Source organism: Notamacropus eugenii, chromosome 3 (genome assembly GCF_028372415.1).
Source record: "Notamacropus eugenii isolate mMacEug1 chromosome 3, mMacEug1.pri_v2, whole genome shotgun sequence".
Lineage (NCBI taxonomy): Eukaryota > Metazoa > Chordata > Mammalia > Diprotodontia > Macropodidae > Notamacropus > Notamacropus eugenii.
In genome coordinates, this window is record NC_092874.1 from 136,844,532 (window position 1) to 136,859,970 (window position 15,439).

The window sequence follows — 15,439 nt, forward strand, 5'->3', positions numbered from 1 at the left end:
ATCTTACCAATTATCTTATGATTTCCCTTTCCTGTTTTTATGTTTTTTATGCTTCTATTTAGTCATATTTGAAAATCAAATTTTCTACTCAGCTCTCTATTTATCTATTTATTTCTACTCAGTGCTCTGTGTCACTGAATATCCATTTTCTCCCCTGAAGGGGAGAAACCAAATACTTGGTTTTGCTGGGTAGGTGATTCTTGGTTGTAATCCCAGCTCCTTTGCCCTCTGGAATATCATATTCCAAGTTATCTGATCCTATAATCTTGTGTTAAAGCTGCTAAATCTTGTGTTATCCTAACTGTGGCTCCAGTGGATCCTTTGAATTGCTATTTTATCTTCTGGTTCTAAAATATCAGGACAAATTTCTTTGATAATTTCTTGAAAGATGATGTCTAGACTGTTTTTTTGATTATGGCTTTCAGAGAGTTCAATAATTTTTAAATTATCTCTCCTAGATTTATTTTCCAGGTCTGTTATTTTTCCATTGAGATATTTCACATTATCTTCTATTTTTTTCATTCTTTTGGTTTTGTTTTATTGTTTCTTGATTTGTCATATAGTCACATAGCTTCCGTTTGCTTCATTCTAATTTTTGAGGTACCATTTCTTTCAGTGAGCTTTTGTACCTCCTTTTCCATTTGGTCAATTCTACTTTTCATGTTATTTTTCTTTTCTTCAGTGAATTTTTATGCCTCTTTTTTTCATTTGGCCTAATCTGTTTTTTTCATCAGCATATTTTTGTGCCTCCTTTACCAAGCTGTTGACTTGTTCTTCATGATTTTCATGCCTCACTTTCATTTCTCTTCCCAATTTGTCCTCCACCTCTCTTACTTTTATTTTCAAAATCATTTTTGAGCTCTTCCATGGCCTGAGACCATTGCATATTTTTCTTGGGGGCTTTGGATGTAGGAGCTTTGACTTTGTTATCTTCTTGTTATTTTGATCATCCTTGTCACCATAGTAACTTTGTATGGTCATAATTTTTTTCTGTTACTTACTCATATTCCCAGCCTATTATTTGACTTTTAACTCTTTGTTAAAACAGATCTCTGCTTCAAGGGTGGAGGATGTACTGTCTTAAGATTCAAGGGTTTTTTGCAGTTAGACTCAGAAATAATTCTAGGTACTTATAAATTTTCAGTTCTTCCAGGGTGGTATGATCTAAGGAGAGGTGTTTACTACTCTCCTGTCCTACGCTCTACTCTGTGCATGGCCACAAGCACTCTGTTCTGCCCTAGAACTGTGAGTAGGGACCCCCTCCACTGTTGCAGCAAGCAGTGGTATGCTAATGCTCTTCCTTGCCCCGGAACTGCCAACCAGAACCGTGACCTGGATCCAATTATGGGCAAAGCTGTAGAGTCCTGCCTCAGTGCTAGCAAAAGGACCCCTGTAATTTCATTCTGACCACTTGTTTGACCTGCTTACTATCAGTGGGATGAGAGCTCTGAAAACAGCTGCTGGCACTGCTGATTCAGTGACTCCCAGTGCCTGCTCCTGTGCTGGCTTGGCCTGTGCTGCACTGTGCTTTATTCTCATCCCAGTGTGACAGATCTTCATTGATAATTTCCTAAGTTGTCTTGGGCTGAAGAATTATTTCACTCCATCATTTTGTGGGTTCTGCCATGCTAGGATTTGTTTAAAATTATTATTTAAAAGTCTTTTGAGAGTTTGGAGCTCAACTGAGTCCCTGCCTTTACTCTGCCATTTTGGCTCCACCCCAGTTTCACTTTTTCTTCAAGTGATTAAGGGAATGAAAATGGAATTTGTTTTTCGTGAAACTCAGGCATGGAGATCAAATAAAAATATTATTGAGGAGGAAAGGAAATGGGGCAAGGAGAACATTAGATTATTTTTTCTTCTTTCCTTAATCTTTTTTAAATAGCATTTTTCCCAATTACATGTCAAGATAATTGTTAGCATTCATTTTTACAAGATTTTGAGTTCCAAACTTTTCTTCCTCCCCTCCACTCTTACTAAAATGACAGGCAATTTAATCTAGGTTATATATGTGCTGTTATGTAGAACATATTTCCTTATTAGTCAAAGTTGTGAAAGAAGAAACAGATGAAAGGGGAAAAAACCATGTGAAACAATAAAGTAAATGAAAAAAGTATGCTTTAATCTGCATTCAGAGTCTATCATTTTTTTTACCTGGATATGGAAAGCATTTTCCTTTATGAGACCTTTGTATCTTTCTTGAATCATTGTATTGCTGAAAAGAAGTGAGTTGTTTGCTGTGAGTCAGTTGATCATTGCACAATGTTGCTAATAATGTGTACATTTTCCTTGTTCTGCTCATTTCACTTTGCATCAGTTCATACAAGTCTTTCCAGATTTTTCTGAAATCAGTCTATTCGTTTCTTATTGCACAGTAGTATTCCATTACATTCATATACCACAGCTAATTCAGCCATTCCCCAAATGATGCTCATCCTCTCAATTTCCAATATTCTGCCTCCACACAAAGGGCTGCTAGCAATATTTTTGCACATGTAGGTCCATTTCCCTTTTTGATGATTTCTTTGGGATGTAGACCTGGTAGAAGTATTGCTGGATCAAAGGGCATGCATAGTTTGATTGCCCTTTGGGCATAGTTCCAAATAGAATAGATTATTATGTCTTATGATGGGATGTTGCCTATGAAGGTCATTTAATCAAAGAAGTAGAAAGATATGAAGGCAGCCTGAATAGAGGATCCTGAATCACATTCCTATAGACTTGGAAAAGGAGGAAACATTCACCTTTTCTGATGGTCATTAAGATAACAAAATAAAAACATTAATAGATGGATTTCATGAAGGAGGATAAAGAAAGATCCTAGACCTAGAAGAAGGAATGAATGTGGAGATGAAAGAATGAGGAAGACTAGGATCATAGAGGTGCAGAGGGAGACAACCATGGAGACTGTCTTGTCTAATTAGCTCATTTTGCCTTTATGAGGAAAGCCTGTGATCCAGAATGATTGTTTAGTTTACCCAAAGGTAGGGAAAAAGTGAAAAGATGAAAGAACTGAATTAATATAGCTTGAATTGGGGCACCAGAAATACAGTCCTCTGAAATTGTGGCATTTCACAGTTTGTGACTATATGGCAATTACCATTGCTGCTAAAAAGATATGGTTAATGAACTGCTTGGGAGCAGTGAAAGCACAACATACTTTCCCCAATGTAATCTAGGCTGATCCTCCTCATCAGTTTGATTAAGAACCCAATTTAGTGTCCATCTGCAGTTCCCATCTAAAACATGCATACAAATAGATTATCTCCATCCAACTGTCTTCATCCAAACAGTGTGCTTTGTTAATCCATTTTGTTTTGCCAGTATATGCGACTACATCAATCTTTTTTGAGTAACCATGGATTTTTTTAAAGGAACAATATCATATTCCAGGGTTTGATATACTTAGCACATTATTATGTACAAACAGGACCATCTGGATAACCTCTCTGTCAAAAGGGAATCCTTCTATTTGGACATTGCCATGGACAACCTCCATAAGTCTGGCAAACATCTTTGGAGATTTTATGGTTCTCATTTTATGGATTTATGTGTTGCTTCATATTGGCACATAGCCTATCATTTGACAGTTATCTTTAGGTTTGTATCTGTCAGGGAGTTTTGCATGATTGATACATGTGTAAGAGGCATGTTCCTTGAGAACAACCTTTAAGACTGATTTTTTTTTTCCTTCCAAGTCAATATTGGGATGGGGCAGGTCTAGTAATCAAAAAATAGACCTAGAGAGATGTTATATTCTTTATGCCTCTCTCTGTTATGTGATGATCCCTGTTAAGATGTAGCATATTATAGAAATTCATTTGTGAAAACTTTCCTGTTTATTTTCCATAGTTGTATAGTTTGGTGATAATAATTGGCATGTATGTTGGTTGCACTTTAAGGTGCAAGACACTTTACAAATTTATCTCATTTTTATCCTTAGATAACCTTGGGAGCTAGGCGCTATTATTACTCTGCATTTTACAGATAAGGAAACAAGCTGACAGAGGCTCCCACAGCTAGTAAGTATCTGTAGCCAGTTTTGAACTCAAATATTCCTGACTCCAGGTTCAGTATTCTAGTCAATATACTATCTACCTGTCTATAGTTGTTCACATCTTTTTGGTTACCTTTCTCTCTCTACCCAATACTGTATACAATACTTTTCCATTGTTTTGGAATATTCCTTTGATGGAGGAGGAGATAGCTTCAAATGATAATTTCCGTTTACAAAGACAATTGGAATAACTTTTATTTTTATCATTATTTCCTTTATTTTTAATATAAATTCCATTTTGGGGTCATGTTAATAGCTTATCCTTCATTTTCGGATCTCTTTCTTAAAGAGAGTACTAAAGATATTAGGTGCTAGGTCCACAAAACTTTGGCCTTTTTTATTTCTTGAGATTAAACTATGTTTTCCAGTATCTAATGTGTTTGCCTTTTTATTGCTTTTTTTTGTTTGAGTCACCAAATATAAAGCGAAGATAAGTTGAGTTTAGTAGATCTTGTCAAATTCTTTTTAAAATTTTTGCATTTATTCATCCTTTGGAAAAAGATGTTGGTCCACTAGCTGTAATTACCTACATGTTGGTTGGTTAATTCATATTCACCATCATCAAATGCTCCATGAAATGTGGTTCCTTGTTGACTTGGGCGTGCCAGATGAAAGCAGCTTCCCTAACTTCTTTATTTATTTCTCAGAGGAGAATCTTTGAGTCATCCTTCCAATTAACTACCACTTCTTTTAACTTTTTATTTTATTTATAACAAGAATATTAAGAAGAATGTTTCATTTCTTCCAGCAGTATATCAAGTTCTTGGGATTATCAAAACTTATTTAGTTTGGTCTGAACCTATTATTTTATTTTGGTCTGAACCTATGCTTTCATTGGTGTAGGGAACTTCCCATGAGTAAACCTCCTCTACCAACCAAGATCAGTTATTATTCTGTTACTTATTGTCTTAGAGAATTTCTGAGGCTACAGTAAAGTTAAGTGATTGCCCAGTATCACAAAATTCATAGAGGTCAGAGGCAAGACTCTAAACCAAGGCTTCCTGATTGATTCTTGGCTCTCTATCCACTATACTATTTGGCCTCTCACATATTAGATTCTAATGATTCAATTAATTATGCCAATGTGCAGCACGTCAAGTAGACAAGCATTTATTAAGCCTGCTGTGTGCCAGGCACTGTGGGAAGCATTGGGAATACAAAGAAAAGCAAAAAAACAGTTCTTGCTCTCAATGAACCTGAATTCTATCTAATGGAAGCTAAGGTAATGGTTGGTCTCCCTGCCTCAAATATCTTCCCATTTCAGTTCATCCTCCACTCTGCTGTCTAACTGGTCTTTGTAAAGCATAGATCTGATCAGGTTATACCCTTTTCTCTCATCTCCCTCTCCCTTCAGTAAACTCCAGTGGTTCCATATTACCTCTAGGATCAAATATAAAATCCTCTAGTTGGCTTCTAAATCCCACCTTCCTGTCTTTCCAGACTTTCTGCACCTTATCACCTGCCCCCACCCCCCACCCCTGCCATCCTATCTTCCACCTATTCTTTGATCCTGTGACACTGGTCTGTGTTCTATTCCCTGAACAAGATGTTCCATCTCCCAACTCTTCATTTTTACTCACTGTGCTCCATGCCTGATATGCTCTGACACATTTCATTTATGCCCCCATCTTCCTTGGCTTTCTTAAAGACTCAGTTAAAGGCCTACCTTCTTCAAGTAGCTTTTCCTAGTTCTCCTTAATCTTAGAGCCTTTTGATATTAGTAGGTAGTTTTCAGACAAAGAAATGAAAACTATCTACAGTCATATGGAAAAAATTCTATAAATCATTATTGATTAGAGAAATGCAACTTAAAAAAAAACTTTGCCTGCACATCTATCATATTGGCTAACATGACAAAGCAGGAGAATGATAAATGTTGGAGAGGATGTGGGGGAATTGGAATACTAATGCATTATTGGTGGAATTGTGAACTGATCCAACTACTTGGTACTATGTCTAAAGGATTATAAAACTGTGCATACCCTTTGATCCAGTAATACCACTGCTAGGTCTATATCCCAAAGACATCTAAAAAAAGGGGAAAGGACCTATTTGTACTAAAATATTTATAGCAGCTCTTTAAGTGGTGGCTAAGAATTGGAAACCAAAGAGATGCCCATCAATTGGGGAATGGCTAAACAAGCTATGATATATGATTGTAATGGACAAGCAGGATGATTTCAGAAAAACCTGGAAAGACTTATATGAACTGATGCATAGTGAAGTGAGCAGAACCAGGAGAATATTATACATAGTAATAGCAATACCAACAAATGAAGAATTGTGAATGATTCAGCTATACTGAGCAACACAATGATCCAAGACAGTCCCAAAGGAGTAATGATGAAGCCGACTGTTGGCCTCCAGAAAAGGAACAGATATTGATTGAATACAGACTGAAGTTTGCTATTTTTCACTTCCTTCCTTTCTTTTTCTCTTTTATTTGAGTCTTCATGTACAAAATGACTAAAATGGAAATGTTTTACATAATTTCACATGTAGCACCTACATCTGACTGCTTACTATCTCAGGGAGGGGAAGGGATAGAATTTGAAACAGACTTTAAATTAAAATGCTTTTTAAATTTTTTTTTAAATCTTAGTGCCCTCCGTCTGAGATTACCTCCAATTTATCCTGTGTATATCTTGTTCCTATATGGTTCTTTGAATGTTATCTCCTTCATTGTACTGTGTGCCCCTTGAGAGCTGGAACTGTCTCTTCCTTTCTTTGGGTGCCCAGTATTTAGCAAAGTGCCTGGCACATATTAGGGATTTCATAGATGGTCGTTGATTTGACTAATGTGCAAGCAATATTAGGACAGGATAAATTGAGGATAGTGCCTGATGCTGCTCAGTAACAAGTTCTGTAGCCCCAAGGCCTTTCTTAGAATTGGCTCACCCTCAAAGGTTTTGTCCCATATTCCTTATTGCAGTCTATAGTTTGGGATGGATTTATTGAATCAGATTCTTGGCTCTGTCTGCCCTGCCTAGTTTCCCTTTTTGCCATACCTGCTACATTTCATTTGAGTTTATTTACAAAGGCATAATTCGATGAAGCTCTTTAATCTTTTAACATCAGAAATTATTTTAAAAAATATGTTAATACACCTTGAGTCCTCAGCCTTTATAATACTCCTCAGAGTGGTTCTCCTGTCCCTTTAAGCAAGCAATTCCAGACCCAAGACACACAGTTTGGGTGCCCAAATTCAAGCAACTTCCTCTTACTGCTTTGGGGATTGGTGAGGTATCAGACACTCCTTGTTAGATACTGGCTAAATTCTACCATAGAGCTGCTTTTCCTCATTGATCTCCACTCTCTTCATCACTGGTCTAAGCAGTGGACCTGGAATTAGGAAGACCTGAGCCCAAATATGATCTCAAACACTTACTGTCTTTGTGTGCTGGGTCTAGGCATTTGACTCCTATCTGCCTCAGTTTCCCCTTTTGTAAAATGGAGAAAATAATGGAACATACATCCCAGGGTTGTTGGGGGGAATAAATGTGAAAATGTCGATCTAGATATGTGCATACACACATATATAAATGTATACATGTATACACGTATAGCATTTGGTAAACTTTAAATTGTTACAGGAATACTAGCTATTAACTATCATTTTTATTACTAATGCAGCTGTTAGCTCTGATCTTGGCATGTGTTTGTTTATTGTTCAGTTTCACAAGCATTTACTGTATGTCCACACATCTGGCTCATGCCCAAAGGGTTTCCACTATTGCACTATTAAAGTTTCATTAAAGAGAAATTGATGAAATTAAAACTAGTTGATACACTCCAAGGCAAGGAAGATACTGGGCACATGCTGGCAACCACCTCGTCTCTCTGTTAATCAGCTCCCCCATTGGTTTGCTCATCCTGTATTCTATATCACATGCTCTGGGAACCTCTCTGTTCTAATTATTTTCTTACAAGAATATATTCTAATCATCCCCAACTCCAGCCTCCTTTGCTAAAATAGCCTTGGGGTTCACTGTCCATTTAGAGAGGGAGATGAAATGGTTGCAAAGATCAGGAGTCATATTATATAATGCTTGTAGATGGTCTGAGTAATCCATAAGCATCTATTAAATGCCCAGTCTATGACAGGCATTGAAGAACAATGTGACTATTAGCACCATTTGTGGTATTAGGGGCCACAAAGAAATTTAGTCCAAGCAATATCCTGCACCTGATGACTGGGGACTAACCTAGATAAGTACAGAGTTTCAGTAACTGCAGATTGATGGCATTTGTGGTGGTGATATTTATGATGAATATCAGCTTATTAATGTCTACCTTATGGGGTTTGGGTGAGGAAATCAATGCTAAAACAAAGGCAGAATGGAGAATGAAAAAGAAGGCAAAGCATTTCCTGTTTGTCCTTTGTGACCAGCAGAGAGTAGAAGATGCATCCGACACTTTGAAGTACCCCTAGTCAAATTGCACTGATCTTTGAGACTATAAAGACACAGGAGATTTATATAGACTTCTGGGACTAATGGTTACTGATGCAGAGTCTTTTGTTTTGTTTTCTCCTTTTGATAAAGCTTCCTCTGTAATAATTGTGAGGTGGATGGTAATTAATGGGAAATGAATTTGTGATCACGACTCAGACATTTTCTTAGGTTGTCCAGCTGGGACAAATAAGATAAAAATCAAAGTGTAAACTCTAGGAATTAGAGCTGTGAGAGATCTTACAAGTCATCTAGTCCAACCCATTACATTTCTACATGAGAAAAACTCGGTCAGTCCATAAGCATGCATACATAAGTATATTTCAAGAAACTGCTATATGACAGGTTCTGTACTCAGCCCTGAGGTTACAAAGAAAGGCAAAAGGCAGCCCCTACTCTCAAAGAGTTCACAGTCTACTAGGTGAGACAATGAACATAGAAATACATTCAAACAGGTTTAAATATCTGATAAAAAGTAAATAATGAATGAAGGGAAGGAACTAGAATTAAGAGGCTTCCTATAGAAGATGGGACTTTAGTTGGGACTTAAAGGAAGCCAGGAGATAGAGATGGAAGAGGAGAGTGTTCCTAGCATGGAAGATGATTAGCCAGAGAAAATACCTGAGACCAAGAGATGGAGTGCCTTGTTCGTGGAATGGGCAGGAGACCCATGTCACTGGATCAAAGACTACATGGCAAGGAGTAAGGTGTAAGAAGACTGGAAAGGTAGGAGGAAGCTGAGCTTTGAGAGGCTTTGAATGTCAAAGAGAACATTTTGGATTTGATCTTGATAAGGAGCCACTAGGAATTTATTTATTTATCGTGTGTGAGGATAACCTCATAGGCAGACCTGTAGGAATTCAGACTCAGAGACATTAAGAGAATTATTCAACATTGTAAAAGTATAAGTAACAGAACCAGTACATAAACTGAGATCTTCCAATTTGAAATTCATTGCTCTTTCCATTAAAATATAATGCCTTTCCTCCTCAGAGTTATCCTAGGTCCTTTGTGTTATGGAATACTCTATGAGAATTTTGGGTTATGAGGTTTCCATGTTTACTACAGGATTTTTTTTCCTCCAAAGACCCTCCAAAGCCTTTGAGCTCATATGGATTGGGTTGGATCCTAGGGACCCATCTAAGAAGGTTCAGATTCTTTTTTTCTTTTCTTTCTTTTTTTGTGACTTGTTGACCCTTCCCCTCTAGAGTTTATTCTAGTGCCACATCCCCAAATCTATACACATAGCTTAGGTATAGCTCATGACCATACACTTCCTCTAATATGGGTAACAGGGTCTTCAGCTCCCATTAAAGAAGGCAATAAACGCCAACTGATGATAAGGCAGATTTTATATTAACTTACAGAAAATGAAGAACACCCAAAGGGCTCAGAAAATAGGAAGGAAACTGAGAAAGTCTTTCTTTCTATAGTGCCTTCTGTGTATAAGGTTCTGCTCTAAGGGCTTTACAACATTTATCTAATTTGATTCTCACAACATCCCTGCAAGGTAGTTGCCAAATTTTAACTCAGGTCTCCCTAACTTCAGACCCAGTGCTCTATCTACTGCAACCCTTAATCTCACTAACATATATAGAAAACAAGACACTCAATGGTAATATGCAAATACAGAAAATCCATCAAGCACTCAAATTGACTGCCCAGGAAGTAATCCTGTTTTGGAGCTGTTCAACAAATACTGCTTCCCTTTGGAGCTATATCATCTGAATTACTCACTTAAATGGTAGGATCTGGCCAGAATTATGTCATTGACTTTCCAAAATCACAAGGTGCCTTTACTGCTCCTCCAGACACACAGGCCACATGGGTAATCTTCTTTCTTTCTCAGTGGTTACATTTATATTTTTCAGCATATCTTTTTCCCATTCTAGAAGCCAAGTTTTCAGATTTTCAAACTCTGGAATTTAGGGTCATCCATGAGGCAATTCCCATGGTGAATATTGCCCAGGAAATCTTTTCTCTAGCTAAAAGCACAGATTCTTGGATCATACTACTTAGGAATTTAAAAAAAAAAAATAGCCTTCTTTACACAGGAGTTCAGGCTTCAGGGACATTGTCACTAACCTACCTTTGTAGGGGTAAATATCATCCTGGTTTTACCATGTGCTTTTACAGAAACTCAGTGCTCTGTCTGCTTTCATCTTTTGAAATGGGAAAGCCCACTCAACAGAGGTTTAGTTTCTAATGGGAGTTCAGAGGTTGAGCATGCATATAACTCCCAAGAGTTTTTGCCCTAGAATAGTCACTGTGAAGAGAGTGAGGGGACTGGGAGATTATGCAAATATACAGGAAAGCCTGCAAAGAATTCAAGTTTTTTCTGTTACTTGTTAGATTATTTTCTGAACATGGAAAAGGCAAAAGTTGGCCTCTCAACTCACTTATAACCTAAGAGGATTTGTTCTGCGAAGTTTGTATTCAGTCAGAGGGCCACATGTGGTCTTAAGGTAGGAGGTTCCCAACCTCTGAACTATGGCAAAGGGGCAGCTCCTCCAACAATAATCTGTCCTCCTAGGTCTCATTCAACCAATCATCTTATAGGCAGTCCCAGTCACTGAAAAATAAATAGGAATGATGCAGTGTTTTCTAAATAAAACACCAGGGGACAAAACCATACTCTTCATGAACAGGTGCTTTCCTAACAAAAAAAAAAAAAGACTCATGTCCCAAAACTTCATTATATTGATCAAGATTTCTTCAAATTAATCAGGGATTCACCTGAGCTGCGCAGCCCTTCTTACACTTTTATTATAAGAGATTAATTTAAATTTCCCAAGGTAATAATCACAGACTGATAATCTTTATTTTAGCTATCTTGCAAATATGTCATCCCAGTCACAAGAGAATTTCATTTATCTCCTACCTAATAGATGATTCCTTTTCTGTCTCCTTTGCTGGATTTTCATCAAGTTTATGGCCACTATCTGTGGGTATCTCACAGAGCTCTGTCCTGGGCCTCTTTCTTTTCTCCCTGTATATTATTTCACTTAGGGACCTCATGGATTCAAATATCACCTCTGTACTGACAAATCTCAAATCTACTTATCCATCCCTAACCTCTTTGCAGACTTCCAGTCTTGGATCTCTAAGTGTCTATTGGATGCCTCAAACTGGTTGTTTTGTAGCTGTCTAAAACTCAAAATGAAGAAACTGGACTCATTATTTTTGCCCCCAAACCCTTTGCTCTTTCTAACTTCCCTGTTACTGTTTTTAAATTTTTTATTTATTTCATTCTAAACTTTAAGAAATAAAACAAGCATTTCCACAATATAGAAGAATAAAAAAAAAATGATTGCACATGAAATTGCAAATCTATTATGTACTACTTGGTATTCCTTTTAAATATATAATGAAGTTATCATGTAACAATTTTTCCCTTTTTTCTCCTCCCCCATGGCTATCACTAAACACAAATGTGTGTGTGTGTATGAATATATAAATATATTTACATACATCCTATATATACTTTTATTTATCTGTTATTTCTCTGGATGTAGACAGTGTCTTCCTTTACAGGTCCTTTGTAGTTAATTTGGATATTTATAATAGTCAAGATTACCACCATCCTCCCAGTCATCCAGGCTCACCAGGTAGGTGTCATCCTTGACTCCTCACTGTCTCACTGCCCATTTCTGATATTCTGCCAAGCCCCGTTGATTTTCCCTTTGTAACATCTCTGCAGAGTCCCTCTTCTCTCCTCTGACACTGGCATAGCCCTGATTAGACTGCTGGTTGGTCTCCATGCCACAAGTCTCTGCACTCCACCCCATTCTCCACACAGCTACCAAACTGCTTTTCCTAAAGGGCAGATCTAACTTATGCTACCTTCCAACTCAGGAAACGTCAGTATTTCCCTATCACTTCCAGGTTCAAATATAAAATTCTCTGGCATTCAGAGGTCTTCACAACTTTCCAGTTTTCTTACCCCTTACAGCTCTCCTAGTACTCCCAAGTCAGTGACACAAGACTCTTTGTTATTTCTCCACCAAGAAACTCCATCTCCTAACTCCTGGCATTTTTTACTGGCTATCTCCCATGCCTGGAATGGTTTCCCTCTTTATTTCTACCTTCTGGCTTCCCTGACTTCCTTCAAATCCCAGCTAAAATTCTGTTTTCTAACAGAAAGTCTTTCCCAGCCTCTCTTAATTCTAGTGCCTTCCTTCTCCTTGGGACTACTTACAATTTATCTTGTATATAGATTATTGGTACTTAGTTTTTTACATGCTGTCTCCCTCATTAGACTGCGCAAGCTCCGTGAGAACAGTTACTGTCCCTTGACTTTCTTTGTAGCCCTAGTGTTTAGCCCCGTGCCTAGTACATAGTAGGCCCTTAATAAATATATACTGACTTAACGGACTGGTTAGAGCAAATACATCACAATTCCTGAAAAAACAAACAAACAACCTATACATGTGCTGATAGTGAAGTCACTGATATCAGTTTTAAATACAAAAAGCAGAACATTTTTTTCTTGGGTATCCCAAGGTCAAAGTTTCATGGTCATCTTTTTGATAGTTGTATTCGGAAATTCCATGCAGTTTGCATCAACAACACTAGCCTATCCCAAAAATTCCTTTAGTTTTTTCTTTACAGCCATGTCCTTTTGTGAACTATTCCAGTATTTCAGTGGTTACCTGGGATCCTTGCTCTTTCTCTCCAGGCCATTCCAGGGGGATATCATTTTTACATATAAAACTCGCAAGCATATAACCCTAAGGTCTGCCCCCCAGCCTAGCTCCCATGTTGCATAAACATCTTACACTAAGATATTTTACTGCTCCTTCAAACTAAGCATAGCAAAGAAGAAAGAACTCATTTATTTTTCTCCTGGAATGTTCTCTTTCATGTCCAGTTGAGATAACCACAAGACCTCTCTCTTTTTTTTCACAAAGCCCTGGAACCATCTACTACTCTTTGGTTGATGTTTCCACTCACATGCTTTATATTATGGAATCTTACTTTTTCTAATTCTATGATTCCCATTATATTAATTTGCATTACCAAGATTGTTTTTCTAAGTAAGTCATGATCACTTAGACTACAGTAACACTCTCATCAATCTTTCTTTTTTTAACCATATTGATTAACTTAAAATATTAATACTAAAATTGCTTTTTTCAATTACCATGAGAAGTACATTTTTTTAAAAAATAGAGAATCATCTCTCTTGAGGATATTGAAACAATCCTCTGTGAGTGATTTGTACTACTGAAAGGCAGTGTGCTCTGGTGGACCCAGAGCTACAACAGGAGTTGGAATGACCTGGATTCAGGTCCCGAGTTACTTAATATTATAGTACCTGGGGCTTCAAGACTCTCCATTCACTTAACCACAAAACTAATTTAATCCCTTATCACCTCTTTGCTAGACGAAAATCTTCCAAACAATCTCAGTGCCTCAAGTCTTTCCTCACTCCAATCCATCTTCCCCTCAGTTGCCAAAGCAATTTTTCTAATGCATAAGTCTGACCTTCTCACTCCCTGCTGAGTGAGCTCCATTACCTCCCTTATTACTCTCAAGATCAAATACAAAGTCATCCCTTTGTCATTTATTGTGGCAGATAGGTGGTGCAGTGGATTGAACACCAGTGCAGGAGTCAGGAGGACCTGAGTTCAAATCTCACCTCAGACACTTCACACTCACTAGCTGTGTGACCTTGGGCAAGTCACTTAACCCCAACTGCCTCTTCCTGGGTCATCTCCAGTCATCCTGATGACTTATCTGGTCACTGGATTCAGATGGCTCTGGAGGAGAAGTGAGGCTGGTGACTTGTACAGCCCTCCCTCATCTAAAACAAGGTCAAATGCATGTCATGTCATTATTTCTCTGATGGCATGGTCTTCTTCGGCAACGAAGGACGAACACACACACAACCTTCTTATATCTTATTCTGCTTCATAAGTTCTTCAGTCCAGTGACACTGTCCTACTTGAACATATGTTCTCAAACGTATTCCATTATCTTTTCCCCATGCTTTTGCATAGTTTGTCCCACATGCCTAGAATGTTCTCATGCTTCATTTCTTTTTCATAGATTCTCTAGCTACTTTCAAGACTCAGCTCAACTCTCACCTTCTGTGGGAGACCTTTCTTGATCTTTTAGGCAAGTAGGTCGTTCATTGGGTAGAACCCTAAACCTGGAGTCAGGAAGACTTGAGTTCAAATCCAGCCTTAGATACTTATTGCCTGCTGACTTTGGATATGCCTTTTAACCTCTGTTTGCATCCATTTCCTCAACTGTTAAACAGTATAATAAGAGCACCTATCTACCAGGGTTATGGCAAGGATCAAAAGAGATAACACAATGCCTGGCATATAGTAGGCATTATATAAATGTTAGCCATCATTATTCCTATTCTTATCATCATCACTCTTTAGTTGTTGTAATGACCTCTCATTTCATATTATTTTCATCTACTCTCTCTATATCTTATATGTCCTGTTCCTTCTCCCCCTCATTGGAATAGAAGCTCCTTCAGGGCAGGGGTTTTTTCTTTTTTCTTTTGTTGTGTCTTCACTCTTTACCACAGTGCCTGGTACATAGTAGGCACTTAATAAATTCTTGTTAACTGAGACTGACCTGAATTGTTAGGGGAGTTTCCTTCCCAAGAATTCCATGCACTGTTGAAATTATAGGCCCAGTTAAAAAAAAAATTGGAAGCCAGATTTCTGGCAATCCCAGTTTTGGAGCATAGCCCCGAACCAGAAAGTAATGAAAGAGACCTCTGAGCATCCAAAATAACTCCCTAAAAAGCCTCATGCACCTCAGCCAAATCCTTAGCCTTTCTCTGAGTTTCACTAATGCTTACTTATCTCATACTATTAGCAAGTTTCACTATTTGTTTTCCTAGTCCACTGAAAATTAGAAACCACAAAGGAGAAGCAGGGTAGAGTCTCCTCAAGAGAAGTATGTT